The following is a 25,557-nucleotide window of genomic DNA, read 5'->3' as shown; positions in this document are numbered from 1 at the left end:
TCTTAAGTGTACAGCAGGTTGAATTTTCGTATGTAACCACCACCCATCTTAAGATAAAAGAACATCATTTCCATCACCCAGAAAATTCCCTTGTGCCCTTTCTGGGGCAGTGGCGTGGACACAGAACAACACAGGCAACTGTTGTGGTCTCCACACCACAGATTCGTTTTGCCTGCTCTAGAACTTCCTATAAATTGAATCACTCAGTTTCTACTCCATATTTGCCTTCTTATTAACCACAAGATTCTGCGTCGTCATGTGTATCAGTAGTTTGTGCTTTTAAAATTGCTGTGTAGTAAGGAGTTTCTCCACTCTTCTATTGGTAGACATTTGGATTGTTTCCGCGTTTTGGCTATTACAGATAAGGTGCTATGAGCATCTTGTACATGTCTTTTTGTGAACATCTCTTGGATATAGAGTAGACACTGTCAAACAGTTTTCCAAAGTGATCGAGCCATTCACACTCCTACCAGCAAAGGATGAGAGTCGCAGTCAATCGTCAACACTTGTAATTGTCAGCCCTTTTAATTTAGTCATCCTAGTGGGTATCTCACTGTGGGTTTAGTTTGCATTTCTCTGATAAGTAATCATGTTGAATACCTATTCAAGTGTTTATTGACCGTTCAGATATCCATTGGTTGACAATTTGATGGGAGATACAATTCCAGGTTCAAAATAGCTTCCCAAACTTTGAAGGAATTGCTTTGTTGTCATTGACAGGATGACTGTGGACAGTTTTATTCTTGTCTTTATAGAAGCCACTTGCTTTCCTCCCTCTGATCGTTTTCAAACTCTCTCTCTATTGTTGGAGTCCTGTAGTTTTACAGGATGAGGTTAGATGTGCGGTTTGTTTGTTTGTTTCCGTACAGTTGCCTGGTTCTCTCTAGATACATCATCTGGTCACGACTGGTTGCCTGCAGAAACCTCCTCCCAGCAGCTGCCTCTTCCCATGTCACTACGGAAGCACTCTGTAGTTAACTCATACATGCTATTACCTAAGTAGCAGGCATATGGGGTGTCAGCTTGTTCCTGGAAATTCCTGCCTGGATGGCTTCTCTTCCCAACCATGCTCCTTGAAGCCAGGGACTCTCACATTCCTTTCCTGGTTCCTCCATAGCACAGGGGATGCCAGATATATTTGGGTCTCTCTGGGCTCCTGCAGGTGGGAACGTACCTTATTCTTCTCTGAAATACATACCAACCCAGCCTGGGTCATAGCAGGCACCTTGTGTATCTTTACTGACAGAGAGAATTTTCCATCCATCTGAACCGGAAGATCATATACATACTGTTTTTCTTAAGACCATCTTTCCAACTCTGGGACTCCATATGGCATAGTTAGTTCAGAGCTAAATTGGCTTTGGGGACAGGAAGGTCCTTCTCTTAATATCTCTGGATCTTCAAGCAACTTGCAGGGTTGTCTGATCCTCGTGTGGAGTAGTAGATCATTTCCAGTGGACCCGGGGTGAGGAGAGTTGAGAGGGCGGGATTCCTACTGCAGGTGGTCATCGCTCGGGTAAAATGAGCTAGAGAAATAGAATGTGTGTCAGCTGTAGGTCACAGAAAAAAGCCCAGTTCCCTGCGTTCTCCCTCTTCCCCAACCACAAAGTCATCAGCCATCAGCCCAGCTACCTTCTCCCTCAGCCCCCTACACATGGGTCAAAGGAGAGGGTTTGCTATAAATTAAATGGAAATGTCTTTAGCGATCAATCTACAGGGGTTTGCAGAAGGAAAGGTTGTTAAAATTTAGAACCTTTCATTTTCTTGTTAATGAGCTCCCTGGGACTGGAGGGGGTGATAAATATAGCCTCTCTCACACCTTTGAATCAACCAGCCACAAAAGAATTTTTAAACCTCCTCTAATTAAGCATTTACACAGGCTGTACTCTGTGTTCATTCAGGGCTTTCCCTCTCTGATAAGCTGCAGTTTTCATCACTGCCGGGCAGAAGCTCCAGGGACCCCACTGTTCTATCTGAAAGCAGAAGCTGGTCTCTGCCCCACTCAGGACCCGTGTCTAGTCCCCATCCCGTGTCAGGGACCAGTGCTGGCCTGTCGTCCTCGAGCTCCGCTCCCTCACCCTCTCTGTTCCCTCCCCGCGGGGGACGGGAGCCTAAAAGACAGTCGGAACTGCGGGCCAGGGCTGCACAGCCACCGTTCATATTTCTAACGAGAGCAGGAGCTCCTGTCATTGCAGCTTCCGAGGGAGGCTGGCAGGAGGTGGGAACGGGGCTTTTTATTTTTAATTCCCTTCAGTTAAAATGCAGGTGGGAGTTTCCTAAGTGACACATGCAGATCCACTCAAGAAAGATTTTCTGAGCACCGGCACTGCCAGCTCACTCTCAGATGCTCCACACGAATGTTCCACGCTTTCCCCACTCCCTTCCCCCATCCCTGGCGCCTTCCTTCTCCCCTGTCATCCTCACTGCCCGGTTCACCGAGAAGAGGTGGGGACTCAGAGCTTCGGTCTCCAAGTCCCGGGAGCAGCCGGCCCCTCCCAGCCTTTCCCTCTCTCCTTCCAGCAGGGGACGTGGATGTTCTCCCAGGAAGGCTGAGCCATAGGAAAGAATGAAAGTTTGCCATTTGCAGCAACGTGTGAATTAAGTGAAACAGACAAAGACAAATACTGTATGATATTACTTATATATGGAATCTAAAAAATATAACAAACTAGTGAATGTAACAAAAAAAGAAGCAGACTCACAGATATAGAGAACAAATTAGTGGCTACCAGCCAGAGGTACGGAGGAAAAAAAAGGTTATTATTGGATTATATGAAATCATGTGTGTGAAACTTTCGAAAATTGTAAAGCACTATAGAATTTAAAGAATCGTTCATTCAATTAAAAAAATAATGAAGTAAAAGAAGGTTGCTTCCCTCCCTGGCTCTGGCTCCCAGTGCCTTGCACTTTCTCAGGGGCCTGGGGTCCTTGACTGAGAGCCCTCCCCTCTTCCTTCTCCCAGAACGTCCTCTCCACTGTTGCCCTCCCCCTGCACTTCCGAAGGCCCAGCCCAGCCTTGAACTGGTGGAGCCCAGTGCCCCTCTGGCTGCCAGCCTAGCCCTTGGCCTGCCCTCTGCAAGCCAACTGCTCTAAGGAGCCGTCCCTCCCCCAGCCCCGTGCTCGCTGGCCTGGCGGGGGCCGCAGCTCAGGTGGGCTTCCAACCCTAAAGGTGACTTCACAGATTTCTTGAATAACACGATCAAATTTCATAGCTCGGCCAGTTGGCTTACAGGCATTTAAAACTGAACCTGTGAAGTCCTTTTCCTACCTCGAATTATATTGCATTGATATTATATTTACTTATCGTCTGTCTGTCTTCCTTGCTAGATGCAGCTAAGCCTCACCAGGGCAGGGATTTTGTGTGTCCCCATCACCCATGTGTCTCTGGGACTGGCCCCTGTGGGTTCCTTCTCAATAAACATTTGTTTTAAATTGTTTAAATTATAAATGAACACCAAAATTTCCAGTATTGTCAAGAAACACACAGATTAAACAATGATTTACTGGATAGCACAGGGAACTATATTCAATATCTTATAGTAAACTATAATGGAAAAGAATCGAAAAAAAAAAAGAGTATAGATATATACATATATATGTACAACTGAATCACTTTGCTGTACACCTGAGACACAATCTTGTAAATCAACTATACTTCAATTAAAAAAATAAATACATAAAAATAAATAAAGTTTTAGGCAATTTAAAAAAAGAAAAAGGAACAAGAATTAAAAACCCAGTCCACCATAAAATGCTAAAAATTGGTGAAATTAGGTGAAGGGGATCCAGTTGTTCATCAAACAATTCTATTCATTTTTCTGTAAGCTTGAAATTTTTTTAAAAAGTCAGTGAGAAAAAAACATACTGCCTAAAATAGTGTCTTTCCATTTCAGAGCTATTTTTCATATTGAAATTAATATTCCAGTAAGAGAGTTCCAAATTCTTCCCTAATTAAAAAAAAAAATCACCTTCATCTTTTTATCCACACCCAAGAACCAGAAAGTGAGCAGCAAAATTAATTTTTCACATCTTATTTCTATTGCGGGAACTCATTTCTTTTCACAAAGTCGGGGAGCGCATGTTCACCATCTTTAGAATTAAAAACCAGGCAAAGCTTCCCCTGCCTGGTACCTTTGGTGGGTGGACAGAGACCCTGAAAGCTGAAGTTCCCAGAGGATCCTTGGATAATCTCCAGGAGAGATAGCTTGTCCGTGTCTGATCTATTAGGATTCACGTCTGCCCAGATTCCTTTAGAATCCCTCCTGATTGGGCTCACACACTGCAGGGTTTGATCTTGATTTCTTTCAGTCGATCCAGAGAGCTTTGTTAAGTCCAGGTTGGATCACCTCTTTATCAATAGGAATGCGTCCAACCTGTTTATCGTAGCCTACGGTGTGAGATCCGTGTCCCAGAAGGCATGTCCTGATGCTGGATCTGGGTTTCTTGGTTGTATAAAAAGGTGGAATTAAAATGGGATCCATTAACCACTGGCAAAGCATATTGAATGAGTATAGTTAACAAAGATCACAAAACCCTGTGATCTCAGTCACTAAGGACCCTGTAATTTAGAGACCTCTTTCACTCCCCACAATCCGATCCAGGGTCTACAGATGGGCGGGTGTATGCAGACATTCGAGAGAAGGTGCAGGGTAGGGCATAGGTCCAGACAAGTGATCAGGTCTGGAGGCGAGAACTCAGGAGTATAGGAATGTAAATGTCAGGTTAAACCTACAGAGAAAGACAAACATCACGTGATAGCCCTTGTGCGTGGAGTCTAAAAAAATGGTACAACTGAACTTATTTACAGAACAGAAACAGGCTCATAGACATAGAAAGAAACTTACGGTTACCGAAGGGGAAAGGAGGGGGGAGGAATAAATTAGGAGTTTGGGATTAACAGATACACACTACTATATATGAAATAGATAAACAGCAAGGAACTGCTGTATAGCACAGGGAACTATACTCCATAGCTTGTAATAACCTGTAATGGGAAAGAATCTGAAAAAGAATATATATACGTATCAACATATTGATACATATATATACGTAACTGAATCACTTTGCGGTACCCCTGAAACTGTCACAGCATTGTAAATCAACTATATGTCAAGAAAAAAAAGACGTTAAACATAAAAAAAAGAATATAAATGTTAGCTAGAACTCGGGCTTGGAAAAGTCACCCCAAGAAAGTACACAGAGTAAGGAAGGCAAAGGGCCAAAGGAAAACGTTATAGATATTGCTATTTAAGAGGTAAACAGAGAAAGAGAAGCCCATAATGAGTACTTTCAAGAAGTGGATAGAGAGGTAGCAGGAAAGCTTTAGAAGGGAGAGGTGTCTTGGAAGCCGAGGGAAGAACGACTTTCCAATCGAGGATCTATCCTTAGCGCTAAATGCAAGGCAAGGGGAGAAAGTGTATATAGAAGATGGAAACCACTGTATAAATTTAGAGGGAGCAGTTTCAGGCGTGTGGTTTGCAGTGTTGAGAAGAAACATACTCAAGAATGAATGGTAGCTGGAGGGGGATTTGGGATTGAGTGGTTTGGCTTTTCTGAAAGATGGAAGAGGCAAGAATGTTTATAAGGCTTTGACAAAAGAGACTTTATGGAGAGAAGATTGCAGCCTCAGAAGGCAGCCTAAGAGAAGTTCCTTGAGCAGTGTCTTTAAGGAAGCACGAAGGGGGTGAGTCCCCAACACAGGTGGGATGATTAACCTTAGAGGCAGAAGCACACGCCCACCTGACCCGGCCAGGAGCCAGAAATACAAGGTGTGGGCAGAGTGGGGTAAGTCTGTAAGACTCCCTGGGAGGGGCTGCTTAGATGGCCTTGTCTTGTGACAGTCATTTTCTCAATAAAATGGGAGGCCAAAGCTATCTGCCAGAAGTGAAGAGAGGAAGGGCTTGGGGAAGAGGCTGCACCAGAGCCCAGCTGGGTGGCAGCAGCCGTGGGCACGGAGCAACTGCTTCTCCAGCGGCACCCAGGGGCCTGGGCAAAGGGCTGAAGGAGCAGATGGCCGGGTTCCCTGAAGGCTGGGGGTCCTTAGGTCGCGTGTGATGGGAGAGAGCTGGGGAGAGGAAAATCGCAGTGGTGGACGTGGGCTCTGGGGTGATGGGGAAGGGACAGAAGCCAGAACAACGCGGCTCATCTAGGACGGCACGTCGTGAAGAGATGGAAGAAGAAGGGTGTCGGCAGTAAGAATGAGAAAAGGCCGGGGGGAGGGGCCGGTGTGAGGATGGGATGCCGGAGAGGCCAGGGGAACAGGGGACACCACGGGTGGGGGGCTGGCATGCAGCTGAGACATCCGGGATGGATGACCGAACGGACGAAGAGCCCGCCCAGGGGAGCGCGGACTTGAGGGCAGAGACTGGAGCGAAGGGCAGAGATGTGTCTGGATGTGAACAGCAAGGCAGCCATCCTCCCCTCCCCATCGTTCAGGATACTGAGTATCTGTCTGTCCCGGTGAATGGCACGCTCCTTTGAGGCCAGGGGCGTTCTTCCTCTTTGTGTGGCTCACAGCGTCAGGTGCAGTACTGTCAAAACATGAACAAAGCGGGAGGTAGCAACGCCGGGACCAGCCCACCAGGCTGTGCCCTGGACCTCCTGACACTGACAAGAGCGACACTGCGTCTAAATCCCGTTGAGTCTGAGGTAAGGATCTGAGCCTGTTTTCTAGGACTGCCTCCCCATCTGTCAGATTTCCTCCCCAGGACGAACGTGCCATGTCCCCGGCCAACCTCCAGGGACGTCTCTGGCTTCCTTTAGACTGAGGGTCTGCCTCTCACTGTCTCAGTTCCCTGGTCCGACCTCACCTGAGCACCCACAGGACAGGTGTCACGCACCACTGTCCTCCTGGCGCTATAACGGGATTGCCCTTTAGAAGCAAAGGCAGAGCCTCCGAGACCTGATAGATCTGCCCTCTTGTCCCAAGACACAATCCTCCTGCCACCACTCGCTCCCAGGAATGAGTTTCCTAACTATTTCAGCTGTCCAAAGAGAACATTCTGTGCAGGACTTGGAATTCTCTTGTTGTCCCTTGTTTGAGAAAAGGTTAGAGAGAACCAGAGGCTCCTTTGACATCAGGGACGAACAGCTCTCAGGGAGCTGGGACGCCGTCACAGAAACCCTCTGTTAAAATCAGTCTAATGCAGCGGATGTGTTTGAGAGAAAGAGGAGGAAGGATTTATGATGGTGTGGGGTGGGCATATTCGGGCTGGTGAGCACAGTGGTCTGGTCCCAGCACAGCTGAGCGGGTCTGGGAGTGTAATGTGTGTGACGGGAGCCCTCCCCAGCCTGCCTTTTTTTTTTTTTTTTTTTTTTTTTGCGGTACGCGGGCCTCTCACCGCTGTGGCCTCTCCCGTTGCGGAGCACAGGCTCTGGACGCGCAGGCCCAGCAGTCATGGCTCACGGGCCCAGCTGCTCCGCGGCATGTGGGATCCTCCCGGACCAGGGCACGAACCCGTGTCCCCTGCATCGGCAGGCGGACTCTCAACCACTGCGCCACCAGGGAAGCCCCCAGCCTGCCTTTTAATGTCAGGGGAGCAGAGGAAACCATCAGTTCAAAAACCAACTGCCCATCTTCGTGGTTTCACCTGCGCACGCCCGATTTGGAGGCTCCTATGCACATCTCCATGACAACAGAGGATTAAAGGAATTCACTCAGTCAGAATTCTGGGCTGACAAGTGCCAGGCAAACATTTCATTCCTTTTTTTTTTTTTGTCACGGAGGGGTGGGGAGTGTCGATTTCTGTGCCAAGAGCCAGATTTTGTTCTGGCGAGCTGGGAAGCGGCGGCTATTTCATCAGGCAACAGTCACAGCCCGTTACCCGAGGGGAGTGGAGAATGGTCCTCCTGGGGAGCAGGAAAGATCCAGAAAACCCCATCCCTCTGTCGGGGGAAGCTAAAACGGGAAAGCAACTTGGATACATCAGAGGTTATTGTTTGTCTCAGCTGAGCTCAGCTGTTCCTGCAAAAGGTACATTCTCCTTCCAGGACCTCACACTTGCACCAGCCAGCTGACTCCCAGCAACGACGCTGTCCTCACCAGCATTCTCCTTCTTTCCCTTCCCGCTCAGCCCCGGCCCCCATGAAAGAGGCCCGTCTTCTCTCTTTGATATGCAGCGGTGAATCACAGCAAAGGATGTCACATAATGTTTTCCCTGGGAGACTGAAGCTCTGAGGCCTGTGGGTCGAGTAATTATGAGTCACACTTCAAAATGTTTCTAAGTCTAATCTCAAGATAAAACAATAAAAGCAAGATGCATACTGGGGAAGAATCCCATCCTTAGGGCCACCACATGGTCCCAGGATCTGGGACGCTTGTCACTTGGTCCCCTTACCTCCGGCTACGTCGTGCTCAGGAGACTAATTCCTTAGATGTCCCTGCTTTGCCAAAGAATGTCACTGTCGCACCCTGTGCAGAAACTGCACTCGCCGGCCTGGAGTGTGCTTGCTAGAGGTTAGTTTATTCCACAGGCTTAGAATTGGGTCATCGGGAGAGCGGCACGGCAGGTTATGTCAATGAACATGCACCAAGATGTGGAAATATGATAATACATTTTTCCAAATTTCCTGAAAAATAATATCTTGTAAGCGTCTCAATATGGCACTTCATGAGTTTGGCAGATATATTTAGATGATAGCAACTAAAATGTACTGAATACCCGGTATCTGCTAGATGTTGTCCCCATACCTAATTTCATTTCATCCGTGCAAAGACCAGTGTTGTCCTCACTTTACAGATGATGAACGAGGGTAAATGGCTGGCCTGAGGTCAGTGGAGGTGGGGGTCTTGGGCTCCCCACCCTATGCTCTCCCACCTCTGCCCGTCTCAACACAGGTGCCCCCCTGACTAACAAGGGAAACTCTCCAGCGGAAGCTTTGGCCATGGAAAGGTTTCCCTCGACGACCCTGCTCTAGAAGCCCAGTAGATGAAAGAGACTGAAAGAGACTCATGGCTGAGTCGTGAGGGACAAAGCCTTTTCACTCTCCTCACTCCATCCTCCCTCTTCAGTGTTCCTGGGTGCTGTGAACTCTGCTTAAAAACCACCTCCCTACAGCATCCTCTAGGCTGTTTGTTTGGGGTCTATTGGAAGATTCCTTCAGCGTTCCAGCCCTGACTTTGGTCTTTCAGGACGTACAGAAGTGCAAAGCCCTGTGCTGAATCTGCCAGCCTCCCACCAGCTGGATTACAACTCTGGTAGTTCTCAGGGCTGCCCTTTCTGCGGTGCTGGGGGAAGGGGTGATGTCAGATGAACAGGCCTGGGCTCCCAGTTGCCCCCCGACTGTTCAAATGCACAAGGCCTCCCACTCACCTCCCTGTAGGGTGAGTCCTCAAACAGCACTGTTAACTATTGCTAACTTTTTAGGTATGAAGATCGTGCTGTGGTTATGCTAAACAAAAGAGTATGTCTTTTAGAGATATGTACCAAAGTGCCTACAGATGGAGGGATAAAACTGTTATTTCAGCATTATCTAAGGAGGGTGTATAGGTGGGGTATTAGGTGAAACATTCATTTTCTTGAAGTTGGGTAATGAGTACATTGTTATATCACTCTTTCTACTTTGGACAGGTTTGAAATTTTCCAAAAGTTTAAAATACATAGAGATAGATGATAGATAGATAGATAGATAAAGGTACAGGCGAAAAAAGTTCAGCATTAGGCCCTTGTTCCAGGACTGCCTACTTTCCCTCTCTCAATTTGTCCATTTGCTGCTCTCTGGCAGGGTCTAGTCCTTTTCCTGGAGTAGGTGAAGACTTTGGACCTGCTTCTCTAACTTGTCAACTAGGATTCCACCCCTACTTGCAGCTTTGCCTGCACCTTTGATTTTGGCCTCTCCCACAGCCAAGAGTGCAATATATTTCTCCATGAAGGTTTGTGGTAGAAACTCTACCACCCAGTTCACCCTGGGAGATGTGAACCATTACAGATATTTTCCAAAGCTCACATACTTTCATGATCTCTCATTTTACAGATGAGAAAACAGAGGCTTAAGTAAACCACCAAGTTCACACAGCCAGAAGGTGGGAGAACCAGGCATGTGAACTCAGGCAATCTGAGTCCAGAGATGGCCCTTTTACCACTGCATATTATAGATGCTGTATTTGACAGTTATAAACAAGCCCAGCAGGAGGCAACTCCCAAAACCAGTGGAGCAATTGTCAGCTTTGTTGTTTTTTTTTTTTTTTTGGCAGTACGCGGGCCTCTCACTGTTGTGGGCTCTCCCATTGCGGAGCGCAGGCTCAGTGGCCATGGCTCACGGGCCCAGCCGCTCCGCGGCGTGTGGGATCTTCCCGGACCGGGGCACGAACCCGTGTCCCCTGCATCAGCAGGCGGACCCTCAACCACTGCGCCACCAGGGAAGCCCATCAGCGTTTTTTTAGTATTAAAAAATCAGAAAATAGAGAAAGTAATCCAAAACCCTACCATTCTAACAAAATAGCTAGTAGTTTTTTCTTTCTGCATATATTTTAGATAATTATATTCATGATGACAAAATAATATACATTTTAATGTTCTGATTTTAAAATACTATATCACAAGCAATTCTTTATAATGATTTTCTTCATAATATCATTCCAAATGTGCTATAGTTTTATTACAAATGCTCCTCTTTTAGGAATTCTTTGTTGTTCCCAATTTTATGCTGTTTGAAATAATCTGGGAACAAATATCTTGAGCTGCTTCTTCTTCTTAATTTTTTCCTTCATGTAAATGCCCAGAGATAAGATCATTGGATCAAAGGCTAAGTAATCTATGGCGCTTGAGTCTTACTGCCAATTGAATTTCAAATTAATGGTATTCTTTCATATCCTCTGGTATTTTTGTTATATCCTCTGAAGCACTGTGTGTCAACAAATAATTTCTATTTTACGTACAAAAAAGATGAGGTTGGCTTAATTTAAATTTGTTTTATTTCTAGTAAGTGGAATATTACGGTGGAGGGTTGTAATTCTTTTGGCACTCAGTGTAGCCCGGTGCTACACATAACTTACACACACGCGTGCGCACACACACACACACACACACACACACAAACCACACTCCACTCATTACAGCAGATACTGTTTGCAGAAAGAAGGGACTGGAGGAAACATAGGAGCACCTGGTGTTGACTTGTCTCCTTCACTTTCGCTAAAGTTTTGCCATTTAATAATTCGACAGCAGTTGTGCAAATAGCTCTCTAGCTTCCAGGAATTTCTTCATAATCCTCTGTAATCGCCGTCTCTCAGTCTGAGAAAAAGTTCTTTCAAGTGACGGAGGCTTGATTATATCTTTTCTCTTAAAAAATCACAAGTTTGTTCTAATTTTACGTTTAATTAAAACATGTAAATTGTAGAAAATCTTAAAACATGGGAAAGTTTAAGAAAGAGAACAAACGTAACTCATAATCCTACCATCTCAAAAAAATCCCTCTTTGATGTATTCTACTCTTATATGAAACAAAATTGCTATCACACTATATGTATTCAGTTTTGTAGCCTGGTATTTTTTCATTCAACATTATGTTGTGACTATTCTACCTGGTCATTAGATATTTTCCAAAAATGATTTGTAATGTTTGCATAACATATAATTACAATAGGCAACATATAATTATAATTGTATAATATTTAGATATTAAGTATATCACCACTTATTTTATAATTCTCTTAATGTTGGCCATCTAGATTGTTTCCAAATTTTCACGGTTATAATTAATACTGCAGTGGACATCTGGTCCATGTATTTATGAAAGCTTAGTCCAAGAGTAGGACGTGCAAATCCGTCCTTAAGTATGAAGCCTCCACCTTGCCAGCCTTCCAGGTTGGGGAGTTGGGAGGCCTGGGTTCTGGCCCCACTTTGCAATTGTGTGACCCCAGCAAATGGCACTGTGTCTATCTGAGCGTCAGTTTCCTCGTATAAAAACAAAGGGTCTAAAAAAATGATCTTTCCATGTCCTATCAACACTAGCATTTGACAAGTCTACGCTAAAGCCACAACTCTCTCTTTGTCAAGATTATACTTCTTCCTATCGCCAAAGAATTTTATACTTTTTATTACTTTTGCCTCCGCACATGTGAAATGAGAATATGTAGTGACAATAATGAAAGAACGACTCTTCCAGACCTTTACACGTGGAGCTTCTAAGCTGTGCTTATTAGCAAGCACGTTAGAGTTAGATTACTGCTAGCAATTAAGAGAGAAAACCATCATTAGGCAGGCAGGATCACACGAGCTGAGACACGGTCTACACTGTCTTCAGACTATCTGTACCACAGACACAGACTATAAGTGGGGGTGGGTGACATTCTTTGCGGCAGGTTTGAAATAGGAAACCCAAACTTCCTGGCTAAAAGTCTCTCTGCATTCAAGAGTGACTAAAGACAATACAGGGCAAAGGAAAATAAGAATCAGAGTAATCGAGGCTGCCAGGGATCCCCCGAGGTCTAGTACCAAGACGATTATTAAACCTAGCTATTTTCGTGCATTCACACTCTCCAAAACTCTGGCACAGAACTGCCCCTACTGGGTCACTCGTGGTTCATCTCACAAAGCCCAGAGAAAGGATCTAAGTCTCAATGACATTTTCTTCCTGGTTATGGAAATATTTAAAATAAGCAAAGAAGAAAACAGCCCACATGTTCCCTTTTGATAATGGGACTCACCCAGCTCTGGCTCTGCAACCCTGACACTCACCGGGATGTTTTCCCTAAGCTGGCAGGATGCAAAGCGGGCAGAGGATTTAGTGTTTACAGTGTCCTAGAGCCAAGGAGACTGCCTCCCAAGTCCCTTTTCATCTAACGGCGTAACCCATCCAAGGCTGGGAGGGCCCTGTCCCCCCAGGCCCCGGGCGGTTCACTTCAATGGTGGGATTCAAGGCCTGGAGTGAGTCAGCTGGCAGTGCACGGGGCTCTGCCTCTTCTGGGCAAAGCTCACAAGGACAGTGTAAGAGAAAACGGACTGCAGGTCATTCTTGTCGTGCCGGGAAAAGAGTCACTTCTGCTGTTCCAGAACACTCCCTGGAATATCAGAGTGAAAGGTTTAAAAGAAAGAGACACAGACCCTGGGCCGAGGAGGCATGTCCTCCCCTACCTCGTGGCTTTTGTTTTCCACTCGAAGATCACGGGGCGAAACGTGGCCAAATGTGATAACCCTGCCAGGTGAAAGCCGAGTTCTAAGTAATTCCATCCCCTCTCATTGAAGGCACAGCGCATTTCACCCAGAGAATCTCTCTCAAAGAAGAGGAGTTCTGCAAGCTAAGACTTTCCATAAAAGGTTTGCTTTGTAGAGACTTGGCTCTCAAAGAAAAATCAGGCAGCTCCCAGGCTGACCCACAGTTCTCGAGCCAGCACCTGAAGACGCCATTTCCCTGGGGTCATGGGAGCAGGGCCTGCTTAGATGGGCCATTTCTGCTTCTCTCCTCTGCCCGGAGTTTGGTCTCATGTAAGACGTGGCTTCGTAGGAAAATGTCTTCAAGCTCGGCTAGGCAGGGAGGTGAGCATCCTGGAAGAAAGTAAGAGTAGAACTGTTGGTGTTTCCTGTGCACCCATGAACCCCAAGGAGAAATGGAAGCCTGTATAGGGTAAGACATCCCCACTGCACACCCAGGCCCACAGATTAGAGAGGGAGCTGGGAGTGCGATGGCCTCAGTGCGGAGGGAGACTGTGTGATCAGCATATACGAACCTCAACTACAGAACATCCTCATGCAGGGGTCAGAAGCCGCTGATGTCAACAGGGCCCTACTGTACAGCACAGGGAACTATATGCCATAATATCTTGTAATAACCTATAATGGAAAAGAATCTGAAAAAGATTCTTATACATAACTGAATCACGTTGCTGTACACCTGAAACTAAACATAACATTGTAAAGCAACTATACTTAAAATAAAAAAATAAGACAAGAAAAATTTTAAAAAAGAAAAGAAAGAAACCGCTGATGGGATTTCTTTTCACTGTTGGGCCGTTCTTCTCCCTTCTGCCTCCCGGCAAAAGGCTTTCTGCTGCCCACCTGAGAAGGTAGCCACCTGTGTGCACGGAGGAAGTGGTGATCAGAACCTTGGCAGGTCACTTTTGAAAGGCCCTAGCTGATGTGTTCTCATAGTGATAATAACACCCAGTGCTATCCGGCCCGGCTATGTCCCAGGCCGTGCGAAGTGTTTTACGTTCATTTTCCCTGATGCCCAGAGCAACGCTGAGAGTGTCAAGGAAGAACCCGAGGCTCAAAGAGGCTGATGACTTTGCCCAAGATGACACCACAGTAAGGGACAGAGACAAAAATTAACTCCCAGTCTGCATGGCACTAAAGCAATGTACTTACCACGCCACATACTGTATCCCAATTACTAATCACTGCTTTATATATATAGACAGAGCACATGACTATCCATATAATTAGAACTAGTAATAATTTAAAAATTGATAAGCCTCCCTGATGCAAAGAAATAGGGGTTTCCAGGAGAGAGTAAAGATGTTCATAGACCAGAGGCAGCGTCTGGCCAAGGAGCGGGGGTGAGATCAGCTTTATGACCCAGCAATTCCACCTGAGGACGAGAATTGTTCCCACGGTGCACAGTCTTGTTCTAAGTTAGTAGACAGCAGTTCCCACGGTTCCAGCCTTGCCTGGGGTCAAAGGAGGTGACCAAATATTGGCCCCTTATTTTCCTTTCCTTAAGCGTATAGTCGTAAGTAAGGACAGAACATGTAGAATTCTAGATTTGCAATATTACACCCTAAAAGGAAATAACACAAGTGAAGCTCATATTTATTCTTCCCTTTTTCTTAGCTTTGATGTTTTTCTTTCTGTTTTTTAGATTTTATTTTACACTGAAGTATAGTTGAGAAATAACAGCTTGATATTTCCTAGATCAAGGTGTATACTTAAAAGGCATATTCTTTTGCCTGTGTGTAGTACAGGTCAAGCTTCTTCCTCAGAGCCCAGAACAAACCAGCTGGTTAGTGTCATTAAAGGAAAGGGCTCCACACTGACAGCTGAGCAGACATAACCTCCCCAGCCTGGGATGCAGTTAGAAATAGCTTAGTGTTCAGCACTGACTACCTGGGTTTTAATTCTGCCTCCACCGCTTCCTAGAGTGGGGGGTCTTTGAGGGGTTACTAACACCTCTGTGCCTCAGATTTTTCATCTATGAAATGGGGACAATAGTCATGCCTCCTTTTAGGGTTGTTGTGGGGATTAGATGAGTAATCCACGCAAAAAGTTTAGAATCGTCCCTGATACATAGTTGGCTTTGCTAGCCTATGTGAATGTGATTGTTCAAGGGGACACTTGCACACAGTTCTTACTTTAGGGGATCACTGGTTCCTCTATTTTGGGTTGTAGCTTCTCTCTTGTTAACACTAACGATTTGGATGAGACAGCAAAATTTTATTTTCCCGAGGAGTAGCTATGCCGCTGGATCTCTCTCTCTCTCTGTCTCTGTCTCTCTCTTTCTATCTCTTTCCCCTCACTCCTGTATCCCGTATCTTATATCCTCTCTCTCTCAACATAACATATCCTATAACCTGTGCAATGATTAATTTTATGTGTCACCTTGGCTGGGCCACGGTCCCCAGATAATTGGTCAAACAGCATTCTGCATGTTTCTGTGACTGTGGTTTTGGGATGAGATTAACATTTAAATTGGTGCACTGAGTAAAGCAGATTATAACGGTAGGTGGGCTTCATCCAGCCTGTGAAAGTCCTTAACAGAACAAAAGACTGACCTCCCCCAAGCAAGAAGGAATTCTTCCAGTAGACTCTGCCTTTGGACTCAAACTGCAACTCCAGCCTGGGCCTCCAGCTTGCCGACCTACCTTGCAGATTTTGGACTCATCACACCTCCACGATCATCTAAGTCAGTTCCTTATTCATTTTCTCTCTCTCTCTCTCTCTCCCCCTCCCTCCCTCTTTTTCCCCCCACGTCTGTCTCTTTCTCTCTCCTGTCATCTATATAACTGCTCTCTCCTCTCCCCGTAACATCCTATAGCCTGGTTTCTACTTTGCCGGAGAGTTTGAACATACAGCAATCCACACACTACCCAGCTGTGCTATTTCAGGACCCTGGACAGCAGCTCCACAATTTTTCTCCCCACTGCATCCCAGCAGGAGTAGTTTGGTCATATTCAGCTCATGTTACTATGTGACAGGCACTGCGATAGATGCTTGAATAATAATCAGTCCTTGCCCTCAAAGAGATTTAAAGTACAGAGGGGGAAACAGGCTACAAACACAGGTTCATTGTAGAGAACTAGGGTGTGTAAATATAGGACACTATGAGAGTACTTAGGAAGGAAAGGTCCTAATTTGGTTTTGGGGTGGGAGATGGCATAAGGGAAGAGACATCTAAGTTTAAATCTTAAGGCATTAGTTGGCCAGGGGAGAGGGGTAGGGAAGACTGCTTTAGGCAGCAGTGATAGCGTATGCCAAGGCCTAGAGGCAAGAGGGCAAGGCTCACCTAGAGAAATGCAGTTAGTACTGTACAGCAAAGTGTGAGAGCAGTAAGGTGCCAGGAAGGAGGGGGAGAGGCCCTGTGCCGTGGGATAGATAAAGGCATGTGTGAAGTGCTGGAGGAACGTAGCTGAGGGAGTGATTAAGTCTCAGGGGATGAGGGTCAGGTGACAGAAAGCTGTAGTGAGACAGCACATCTAAATTTGTCCTGATGACCCTTAGGGGTTTCCTGGACCCCTTGTGGGAGTAAGGGGAGGAGAGAACAATAGAGAACACTTCGGCGAGAGCTGTGCTGTCCAGTATGGTAGCTGCTAGCCACGTGTGACTGCCGGTATTTACATTTCATCAATGCAACTTAAGTAACATTAGAAATTCAGTTCCTCAGTCACTGGTGGAACGCTGGTCACATTTCAGGTGGTCAGCACCCACGTATGGCTAGTGGCTACCATACTGGACAGTGTAGATACAGAATTTCCATCATTGCACAAAGTTCTGTTGGGTTGGAGGGAAGAGCACATGCAAATGCTTAGAAGCTTGCGTGTATGTGGTTCATTCAGGAGTTGGTGGCCCATCGTGGGAGCTGTATCAAAAGGCAGGTGGATGGAAGTGTCTGGAGATGACACTAGAGATTTTAGCTGGAGCTGGGTGGCAAAAGGCATTTTTAAAAATTAATTTATATTTTATTTTTGGCTGCGTTGGATCTTCGTTGCTGCACGTGGGCTTTCTCTAGTTGCAGTGAGCAGGGGCTACTCTGTTGCGGTGCGTGAGTTTCTTATTGCAGTGGCTTCTCTTGTTGTGGAGCACGGACTTCAGTAGTTGTGGCACGCGGGCTCAGTAGTTGTGGCTCGTGGGCTTTAGAGTGCAGGCTCCGCAGTAGTGACGCGTGGGCTTAGTTGCTCCACGGCATGTGGGATCTTCCCAGACCAGGGCTTGTACCCTTATCCCCTGCATTGGCAGGTGGATTCTTAACCACTGCACCACCAGGGAAGTCCCAAGAGGCATTTTAAGTCATTCCAAAGGAAGGTGGACTTACGCATTTTGGCACTGGCAGACAGGAGCAGGTCCAGACTTATAAAATGAATTCAAGTAGCAGTTACAAGGTCTGAAAGGAATAGTGGGCAAAGAGAAGGCAAGGAGAATAAGACAATTAGCTTTTGTCAAATACAGTTTGATGAAGCAGCACTTTTTATCATGTCACCTTACATTCGCCAGTTTCCTTGGTCCTAATTAAACTCAGTTTTCTCTGCCTGGTTTCAAAGGCCCTTACCTTGTTTGCTCACTACTATCTAACACATGAGCTTTACCCCAGTGATGACAGTAGTTTCACTCTCCCCGTCACATGATTGAGCCCTGTCTCCACTCCTCACGGTCCCTGATTGGACTGAACACTCCTTGAGAACAGAACCATGTCTTAAAGTAAGTAAGCCCATAGGAGACGCTTACACAGCTCATAGGATAGTCAACAGTCATAACTGGGGTGGCCCTTGCAGGTTGTGGTCCCTGTGGGCAACAGGGTAAACGTCTGTGTAAAGTAAACTAGGAAAATGCTATTTATTGATTGGCCGTGAAGGTGCTGACTAGTAAGATAAGATATTCTCCCATTGGTCCTTGGTCCATCAGGCAGGGTCCTAGAAGAAAACAGGATTCTACTAAAATGTACAACTAGAGGCAAATTAATAAGAGGACAGTTCCAGAGGTGTGGGCACGATTAAGGGAACCCACAAAGGTTGTTGAGCATCCGAGAGGTTAGCAATATTCAGAAGCCATTACTACCCCAGGTCTAAAGGGAAAAGAGGAAAAAGAGTGTTGCCAGAGCCCAGTGAAAACTGGAGATAAGGAGGAGAGGCCCCCTGGCAGGAACTGTAGGGTGAGAAAGAGCAAAGGCACTAAAGCATGGAGGAAGCAAGGAAGAAAAAATATCCTTCTCTCTCTCAACTCTCACCCTCCATTCTCTTGCCAGTGCCTCCCGTTGCCTAAATCTAATCAAAAGTCAGAGGACAAGGGAGACAAGTGATAAAGCCCATAGCATATGGGTAGAATTAGACATTTTAAAAAAAACACCACAATTAGGATTATGATTGGCTGCCATGACAGACAATCAGGATAACAATAGCTTAAATAATTTAGAAGTTTGTCTCTTGTAAGTGAAGCCCAGGGTTGATATGTCAGCTCCCAATAATTGGGGACCCAGGCTCCTTCTATCTAGCTACACCACTTCCTCAGCATATTACCTCATAGTCCAAGATGGCTGCTTGAGCTCCAGACATCATGCTGGCATCCCAACGTGCAGAAAGATGAAAGAAAAGCAAAGAAGAAGAGCACACTTTCTTTTAAAGGCGCTTATTTGAACTCACACGTGACACTTTCATTTATTGGCCGGAACTTAGCTCCTAGCTAGCACACCTAGCTCCGAAGGGGGCTGGAAGTGTGATATCTATGTCAAGAAGTCTTGTGTCCAGCTAAAAATCAAGCATTCTCCTACTAAGTAAAAGGGGGAGATTGGATACTGGAGGACAACAAGCTCTTTGTTACAATCTCAAAGGAAAAATCCTAGCGCATATGATCTGCTGGAGAAATTCCAGGACTCTAAGCCAGAGTCTTCTCGATTTTCAGTAACCAACAGAGTGAACACATTAATAATAATGACATTGTGTATTGTGACACGTCACGTGTCCTTTCACTACATGATAGTTACTTGTACGCCAGCTTCTAAAGGAAAATCAATTTTGCTGTGTGTAAGGATGATGCACATTTGATGGGGAAATGCCAGTAGGAGACATTTGCCAGAGGAGAGTTAAAGACTCGCTCCTGGAAAATATGCTGTCCATAGATACGATGAAGCCAGCTGGTTTGATAACAGAGGCAACAGATCGTGTTTTCAGAGTTGAGGGATAAATCTGCATCTAACAAGATATTCTAAAATATATGGTTCACTGATTCTTACGGAGAAGAGCCCCAGTGGCTGCTACAGTTACGGCGTGCGTGCCACTGGCTTGGTCCCAGAGCCCTTCCTTGGAGCCACTAGTCTCTTTCTCAGCAGCCAGCCGTGTCCGCAGCCTGGGCAGCCTGCTCTGGCACTCACAGGGAGCTGCTCCGGGTGAGGAGTGACAGTGGGAGCTGCCCAGCCTGCCTGGGAGCTGCCCCTACCTGCTTCAGCCCAGGGCAGTCCCAGTCACCCTATCACCCTGGGCTGTGCCCAAGGTCCACAGACAGAGTGGAGATGTCTCTCCACTTCTCCCTTCTAACAGCCTTTGGTCAGCCTGTCCAGAGAAGGAGGGGAAGAAGTCTTGGCCCTTCAATCATTCATTCAACCAACTCTCGGGAGGCAGCTACTGTGTGTGCTGCTGTAGGCACGTTGAGGGTACAGAGAGATGCAGCATGAAGGCTGATGGTCTGGTTAACATGGGCAGGAGTCCCACACATGCAGTTAGATCATGCATGGCAACGACACAGATGACATCGCAAGACTGCAGTGTCCTGTGCAGACGCTGTCAGTCCCGTAGGTCTGTGGGTGGACAGAGTTAATGTGAGTTGGGATACTCAAGGAGGACTCAGAGCCAAAGGAACCAGTGGGTGGGGCCTTGGCGTATGGGTAGGAGTCGGCTTACGGGCAGGGACTGGGAGGGAAGAGGGTCCAGTGCCAGATGAGTGGAGGCAGGGATGAGCGTCTGTGCCCAGGGACAGCCAGCTGCACAGCGTAGCTGGGACGGAGGTTGTGCAGCGTGATGATGGAAGAGGAAGGGAGAGGTGGGCTTGTGCAGGGTCTCGGCTGCCGGGCTAAGGAGGGTGGCGTTCAGAGAGGAGCCACTGAGCTTCTGAGCCGGGAACCGCAAAACGAAAAGTGTTTGGGAGAGGCTGTCCGGCCATGTGTAGAATGCATTGGCCTTGTAGCGAAGGAGTTGTCTCACATTTGAGGACATACGTGATTCTCTGGGACAGATAACAGTAATCCGTTTGCCTATTCTGTTCATGACTTCCAAGAATAGCTCCCACAAGGCAAATGCTCTCCCTTTATTCAGCGATGTGTGCCGGGTGCTGCTGTTCGACAGGTACTGGGGTTCCAGGTGACCTCAGCGACCTGCACAGGCATGGTCCCTGCCCTGGGATGGCAAAGCACCCTTCACCCCAGCCCGAGAGCTCGCTGGGGGTGAGGGGCACGAGGCTGGGCTAGGAGGGCACGGGAAGGAGACACATCTGGGGAGAGGGCTTACAGTCACAGGTCAAGCCCCAAATGCAGTCAGACTCCAGGGCAGGAGCGAATGGGATAGGGCTGCCGAGACCCCAGGGGGTGGTGGGGTTCTGATGCCGAGCTGGATCGTGTGCAGGGAAGTCTGTCCAAGGGGACGTGAGGTGGAGGGGCCACGGGCCCAGCTTCCGGAAACGGGCTGGTTTGAGAGAAGTGGAAAATCCAGATCCAGCCTGGAAGGTAGGGGCTCCCAGCATCTCTCACGGCCCCCTCTAGGCAGTGGTCTGGAGATCCATGTAGACCCTCCCTGAGCTTCCTCCGCCCACGCAAGCCCACGCTGTAGCCTCCCTTACCCCCTGCCGTTCCCCCTTCTCTCTGGGGAGCAAGCACGTGCTCTGGGGCCACCCGCCAGGCCGCCAGGGCTTTTTGTTTCTGTCTGGACTGGCTGGGAGCCCCTTCCTCCCGCAGAAGAGAGATTCGTATTCAAGCTTGGGGTGGCGAACGGGGACAGGGAATAGAGAAGGAGCAAAGCCTTTCCAAGCCGGGAAATCGGAGATCGAGACCATTTCTGCCACCAAAGGAACCCACTGGTTTGTCTGATTAGTGAAATGACTAGTTGTTCAGCTTTTTAAAAGCTAGTGATTTGATTAAACAGGCAAACCCGTCAACATTTAAGCTTTGACATCTGCGAAGTCAAACAGACTCCACTACGGGCAGAGGGGGCGTGGGGCAAGCTCGCCTCCCTCCGCAGCACCTCGGGATGGAAGCGGATATTTCAGGCTTATTGTTTGTTCTTTCTTGTCCTGTTTTAGAAAGCAGGGAGGCCATTCGGAAGCCACCTAAGTGTGGACTTTCTTCAGGGTCATGTAATTTCAGTCACCTGGAAAAAGACAGGGAAATGAAGGTCCATCTATTTCCTCTTCAAGTAAGACATGATGTTAGCGGGTGAGAAATGCACTTTTGAGGCAGTAAGCGGCCAGAGCAGGTGCTGTCCCTGGGAGAGGACTTGAGTTTTCTGACTGCATCCTCCTCTGTGGGCACTAACTGAGCCCTTAGGTGTACGGAGAGCAAATGTGAACCATGGTCCCTGTTCCTGCCCTCAAGGAACCTGTCATCCAAAATGAGCAACGGTGAAGAGAGGCAGGAGGGGAAACAAGAACAAGCCCTGGGTGTGTGGAGTTTCAGCCGTAGGTGCTGTGATGGGTTGTGCACAGTTCTTACCCATTTGGCCCCGGGATGTTGGTTGCACACTAGGCATATACCCAATGCCCAGCTCAAGGGACACTGAGGTTGGGGGCCAGGAACAGAGTCCTGCTGAGGGCCAGCCTGTCCCCTCTGCCACCACACTGGTCAGACTGGATGACGCTGAAGTCCCGAGGTCCCTTCCTGCCCTGGGAGGTAGGACCTCGGCCTCTGGCTGGCACAGCTGTCGTCAGTACCAAGTGTCCCTTTTCTCCATGGATAACTGAGAGATGGCTGATTGTCACGTGTCAATAAAACTCACTTTATATGCACGAAAACTGAGAGGAAGCAGATGATAGGAACACACCAGCATTTCTTATCAAAATTCTTAGAATTGTGGCATTTCTGAGCCCCCTGGAATCTTTACTCTTTTTATAAGTACAGTATGATGTAGATACAGAAGAACTGAGGTGCGAACAATTTGAGAGACAAGTGACCCTATTCATCCAGTTTAAACTACATGTCCATAGCAAAGAAGTAAGCAAGGAGAACACATTTACTAAGTTGATAGCATGATACACACACTGAGAAACTTTAACTAGAAAGAGCGTGGAGGGTCCAAGTCCACTGAATATGGTTTCTCAAGAGGGGAAGCTCGTTGAGGTGCTGGCCAGGCAGACGTGCCAAGCCCAGCCCTCATCCCGCCTGCCGTCGCCTTAGACAAGGAGGTGAGAGGGCTCCCTGGTGTGTCTGCCTCACGATGGATGGGACAGGTGTTGAGTAGCACCAATGACAGCCCTCCCCAAAGGGCCACGTCGCAGGGTGTCAGCCTGGCCTTCAGGATCCTGATGGCAGCCTTTCCCATCGCCAAGAGTGCTCTGCGTGGCCCAACACCGGACCATGTGGCAGGTGTGTTTTTCTGGGGGCACTCTCTAAAATTCCCCCTTTACTCTATGATTGTATATTTTGGAGGTGTTCTAATGAGAGGTCATCAATAACTAGTGAAATTTTACTTCCGTGTAGAAATATCATTGATTTCACGGTTTGGACGAAGAGTTTAAGTAAGTTGGCTTTTTAGTATCTTCTGAGAGAGGGTGTGGCTTGGGAGGACCAGAGACGACTTTTAGCGTTTACTGGCTACCAGACTGTATCAGTAAGGAATTCAGCTGCTTTCATTCCATGTTCAGCAAATTACTGTGAAGTGCTTGTTATATTCCAGGCATAATATACAGCAATGAGCAAAGTTGACGCCCTTGCGGAATTATATTCTAGCCAGGAGAGACAAATAAACGCGTGCATGTTTGCCAGTCAAATGGCCGATGACTTAAGTAAGCCACACAGGGATTTATTTTTCACTCAAAATGAAAAGGCCAGAGGCCAACAGGTGCTGGGGTTGGTTTACCGGTTTAAGGACATCAGGGCTGAGACCTCCAACATTCTCTTGGCTTTCCCTCATGGTCGCTGGAGGTTGCCTCGGCTCCAGTAATCGAGTTCTTTTTCTAGGAAGAAAGAAGGAAGACGTGCCAAAGACACACCTTCAGCTGAGTCTACTCTTATGAGAATCTTTTACAGAAGCCCCGGCTAACTTCTACTTATGTCTCATTGGCCAGTTTTGGTCACTTGACCATCCTTCTCTGCAAGGCAGCCTGGGATATGTAGTTCTTTAGCCCAGTACCTTCCACCCACAATTCAGTCACAGGGTATTTGATATCGTATAAGCCGTGAGCAGCCTCAGCCTCTCAGATATTCAATATCATCAAATGTAGGACAGACTGCTAAGGAAAGCTTGTTCATTCTCCTTTTGGGTCTATAGCTGCAAAGCTGTGATTAAAGTGTTTGATTAATATTGGCTGATCTACTGCTGTCTTTCTAAGGAAAAAAATGCTCCAAGCACCTTATACCCGAAAAGCTGTTTCTTGGACTAATCTATCAGTTCTTTAGGTCAATGAGAAAAACCATTGCTCAAAACAAATGGAGAGTTAAGTGGATATGACTACCTTTCCTTGTCTCGCTCAACTAATTTTGAAAATGGGAAAAGAAGTATTTTCTTTTTATGGCTAAATAGCATGCTGCCAGAAGAAGCTTAATTACGGAATGATAAAATTAGATCATTAGAATTAGGTAATTGGATGAGTCATAATTAGTCTGAGGCAATGGCTATAGAATGTCAAGTAGAAAGACAGAATGGCGCTTGGTCCTGGAATAATGGAGCCTCTAAAAATGGTGAGATTGCCTGCCTTTCGGTTTGTTGCCCAATCATCATTTCTCCTTTTCAGTGCCCCATGTAACCATAACTACTATCACAGCATAATAAAATGGCATTTTATCCAACGAAGGCTTGCAGGGCGAAAAAGAACTTAACCGTAATCACGTGCTCTGCCTCTACAAAAGGACATTAAAGGCTGAACGTTCCCCTGTGCGGTGTCTGTGGAGTGGGGGGGGGGGGGGGGGGGGATGGTGCCGGGGGATGGACTGCATTTTTCGCTGAGCAAAGGGTGACTCCGGTAACCCATGGCCTCTAAACACGCACACTACGGACAGCTCAGGGCTCCCGGGTCTGTCACCCACCTGCTGTCTTTCGCAGCCTCTCTCTAGGACGGCCGGTCTCCTTTCAGTCCCACCATCATATTAGAGATCACATTGAACCTGGGAGATGAGGCCATACCAAGAAGTCCCAAAGGAGCGTTCTAAACCTGCAAATCGCTGTGGGTTCCTAGGGCACGATCAGGAATCCCTTGGGGGATGAGTTGCACGTTTTGTACGTGTGTGGAAGAGGTGGGCAGGGATCTTGGTTGTCCCTTACGGTATGTTTGCGGGCTCGAGGTTATGGGCTGGAACTGTGACAGATGGCCACCGGTGACTCGCGCGGGTCACCGAGCCCAAGGGACAGGGGGAGTTGAAGGCCTGAGGAATCTCAGCCACCCGGCCCAGCCCCTTCACTCTGCGCACAAGAAAGCAGGTACCCGTCTTCTCCGCACATACTGGGCTTCGCTCCGAGGAGGAGACCGCGGCCTGGGGGGGCGGGGGTGTCGGGGTGCCTCTGCTGGTGCTGGGGGTGAGTGCGGACCGCCGCTCACATTGTACCCGGGACCCCGGGGACGCTGGCCCACCAGACTGCTGAGAAAGAGGGGTCAACACGGAGATGTCCAAGCTGGCGAGACACACGTCAGTAACAACGGCAATAAAATGCTGCTAGCCTATTTTCAGAACAAATCGGTTAGACTCAGGGTGGCTCCGCAAGTACTTGCAGAGGAGGTGGCATCTGGGCGGAGCCTTGAAGAACTGAGATTCCGTCGGTGAGTAATAAAGGGAGGGCAGCTCTGTAGGCCACCATCGCAAAGCACGGGGTGCCTGGGAGCATTTGGAAAACTGCCGTGTGTCCGGTGAGGCTGGAACGGGGCGGGGGAGGGGAGACAGGGCAGCAGACAGGGCATTACTGGGATTCACAGAAGACTTTTGGAAGGAATTCATTCTTTAATTTCCTCCATTTTGGTTTTTCATTTACTACTTTTCATACTACTTTTTTTTTTTTTTTTTTTTTTTTTTTTTTTTGTGGTACACGGGCGTCTCATTGTTTTGGCCTCTCCCGTTGCGGAGCACAGGCTCCGGACGCGCAGGCTCAGCGGCCATGGCTCACGGGCCCAGCCGCTCCACGGCATGTGGGATCCTCCCGGACCGGGGCACGAACCCGTGTCCCCTGGATCGGCAGGCGGACTCTCAACCACTGCGCCACCAGGGAAGCCCATTTTCATACTACTT

This window comes from Phocoena phocoena, chromosome 18 (genome assembly GCF_963924675.1).
Source record: "Phocoena phocoena chromosome 18, mPhoPho1.1, whole genome shotgun sequence".
NCBI lineage: Eukaryota > Metazoa > Chordata > Mammalia > Artiodactyla > Phocoenidae > Phocoena > Phocoena phocoena.
The sequence above is the reverse complement of the archived record's forward strand: the minus strand, read 5'-3'. Positions refer to the sequence as shown.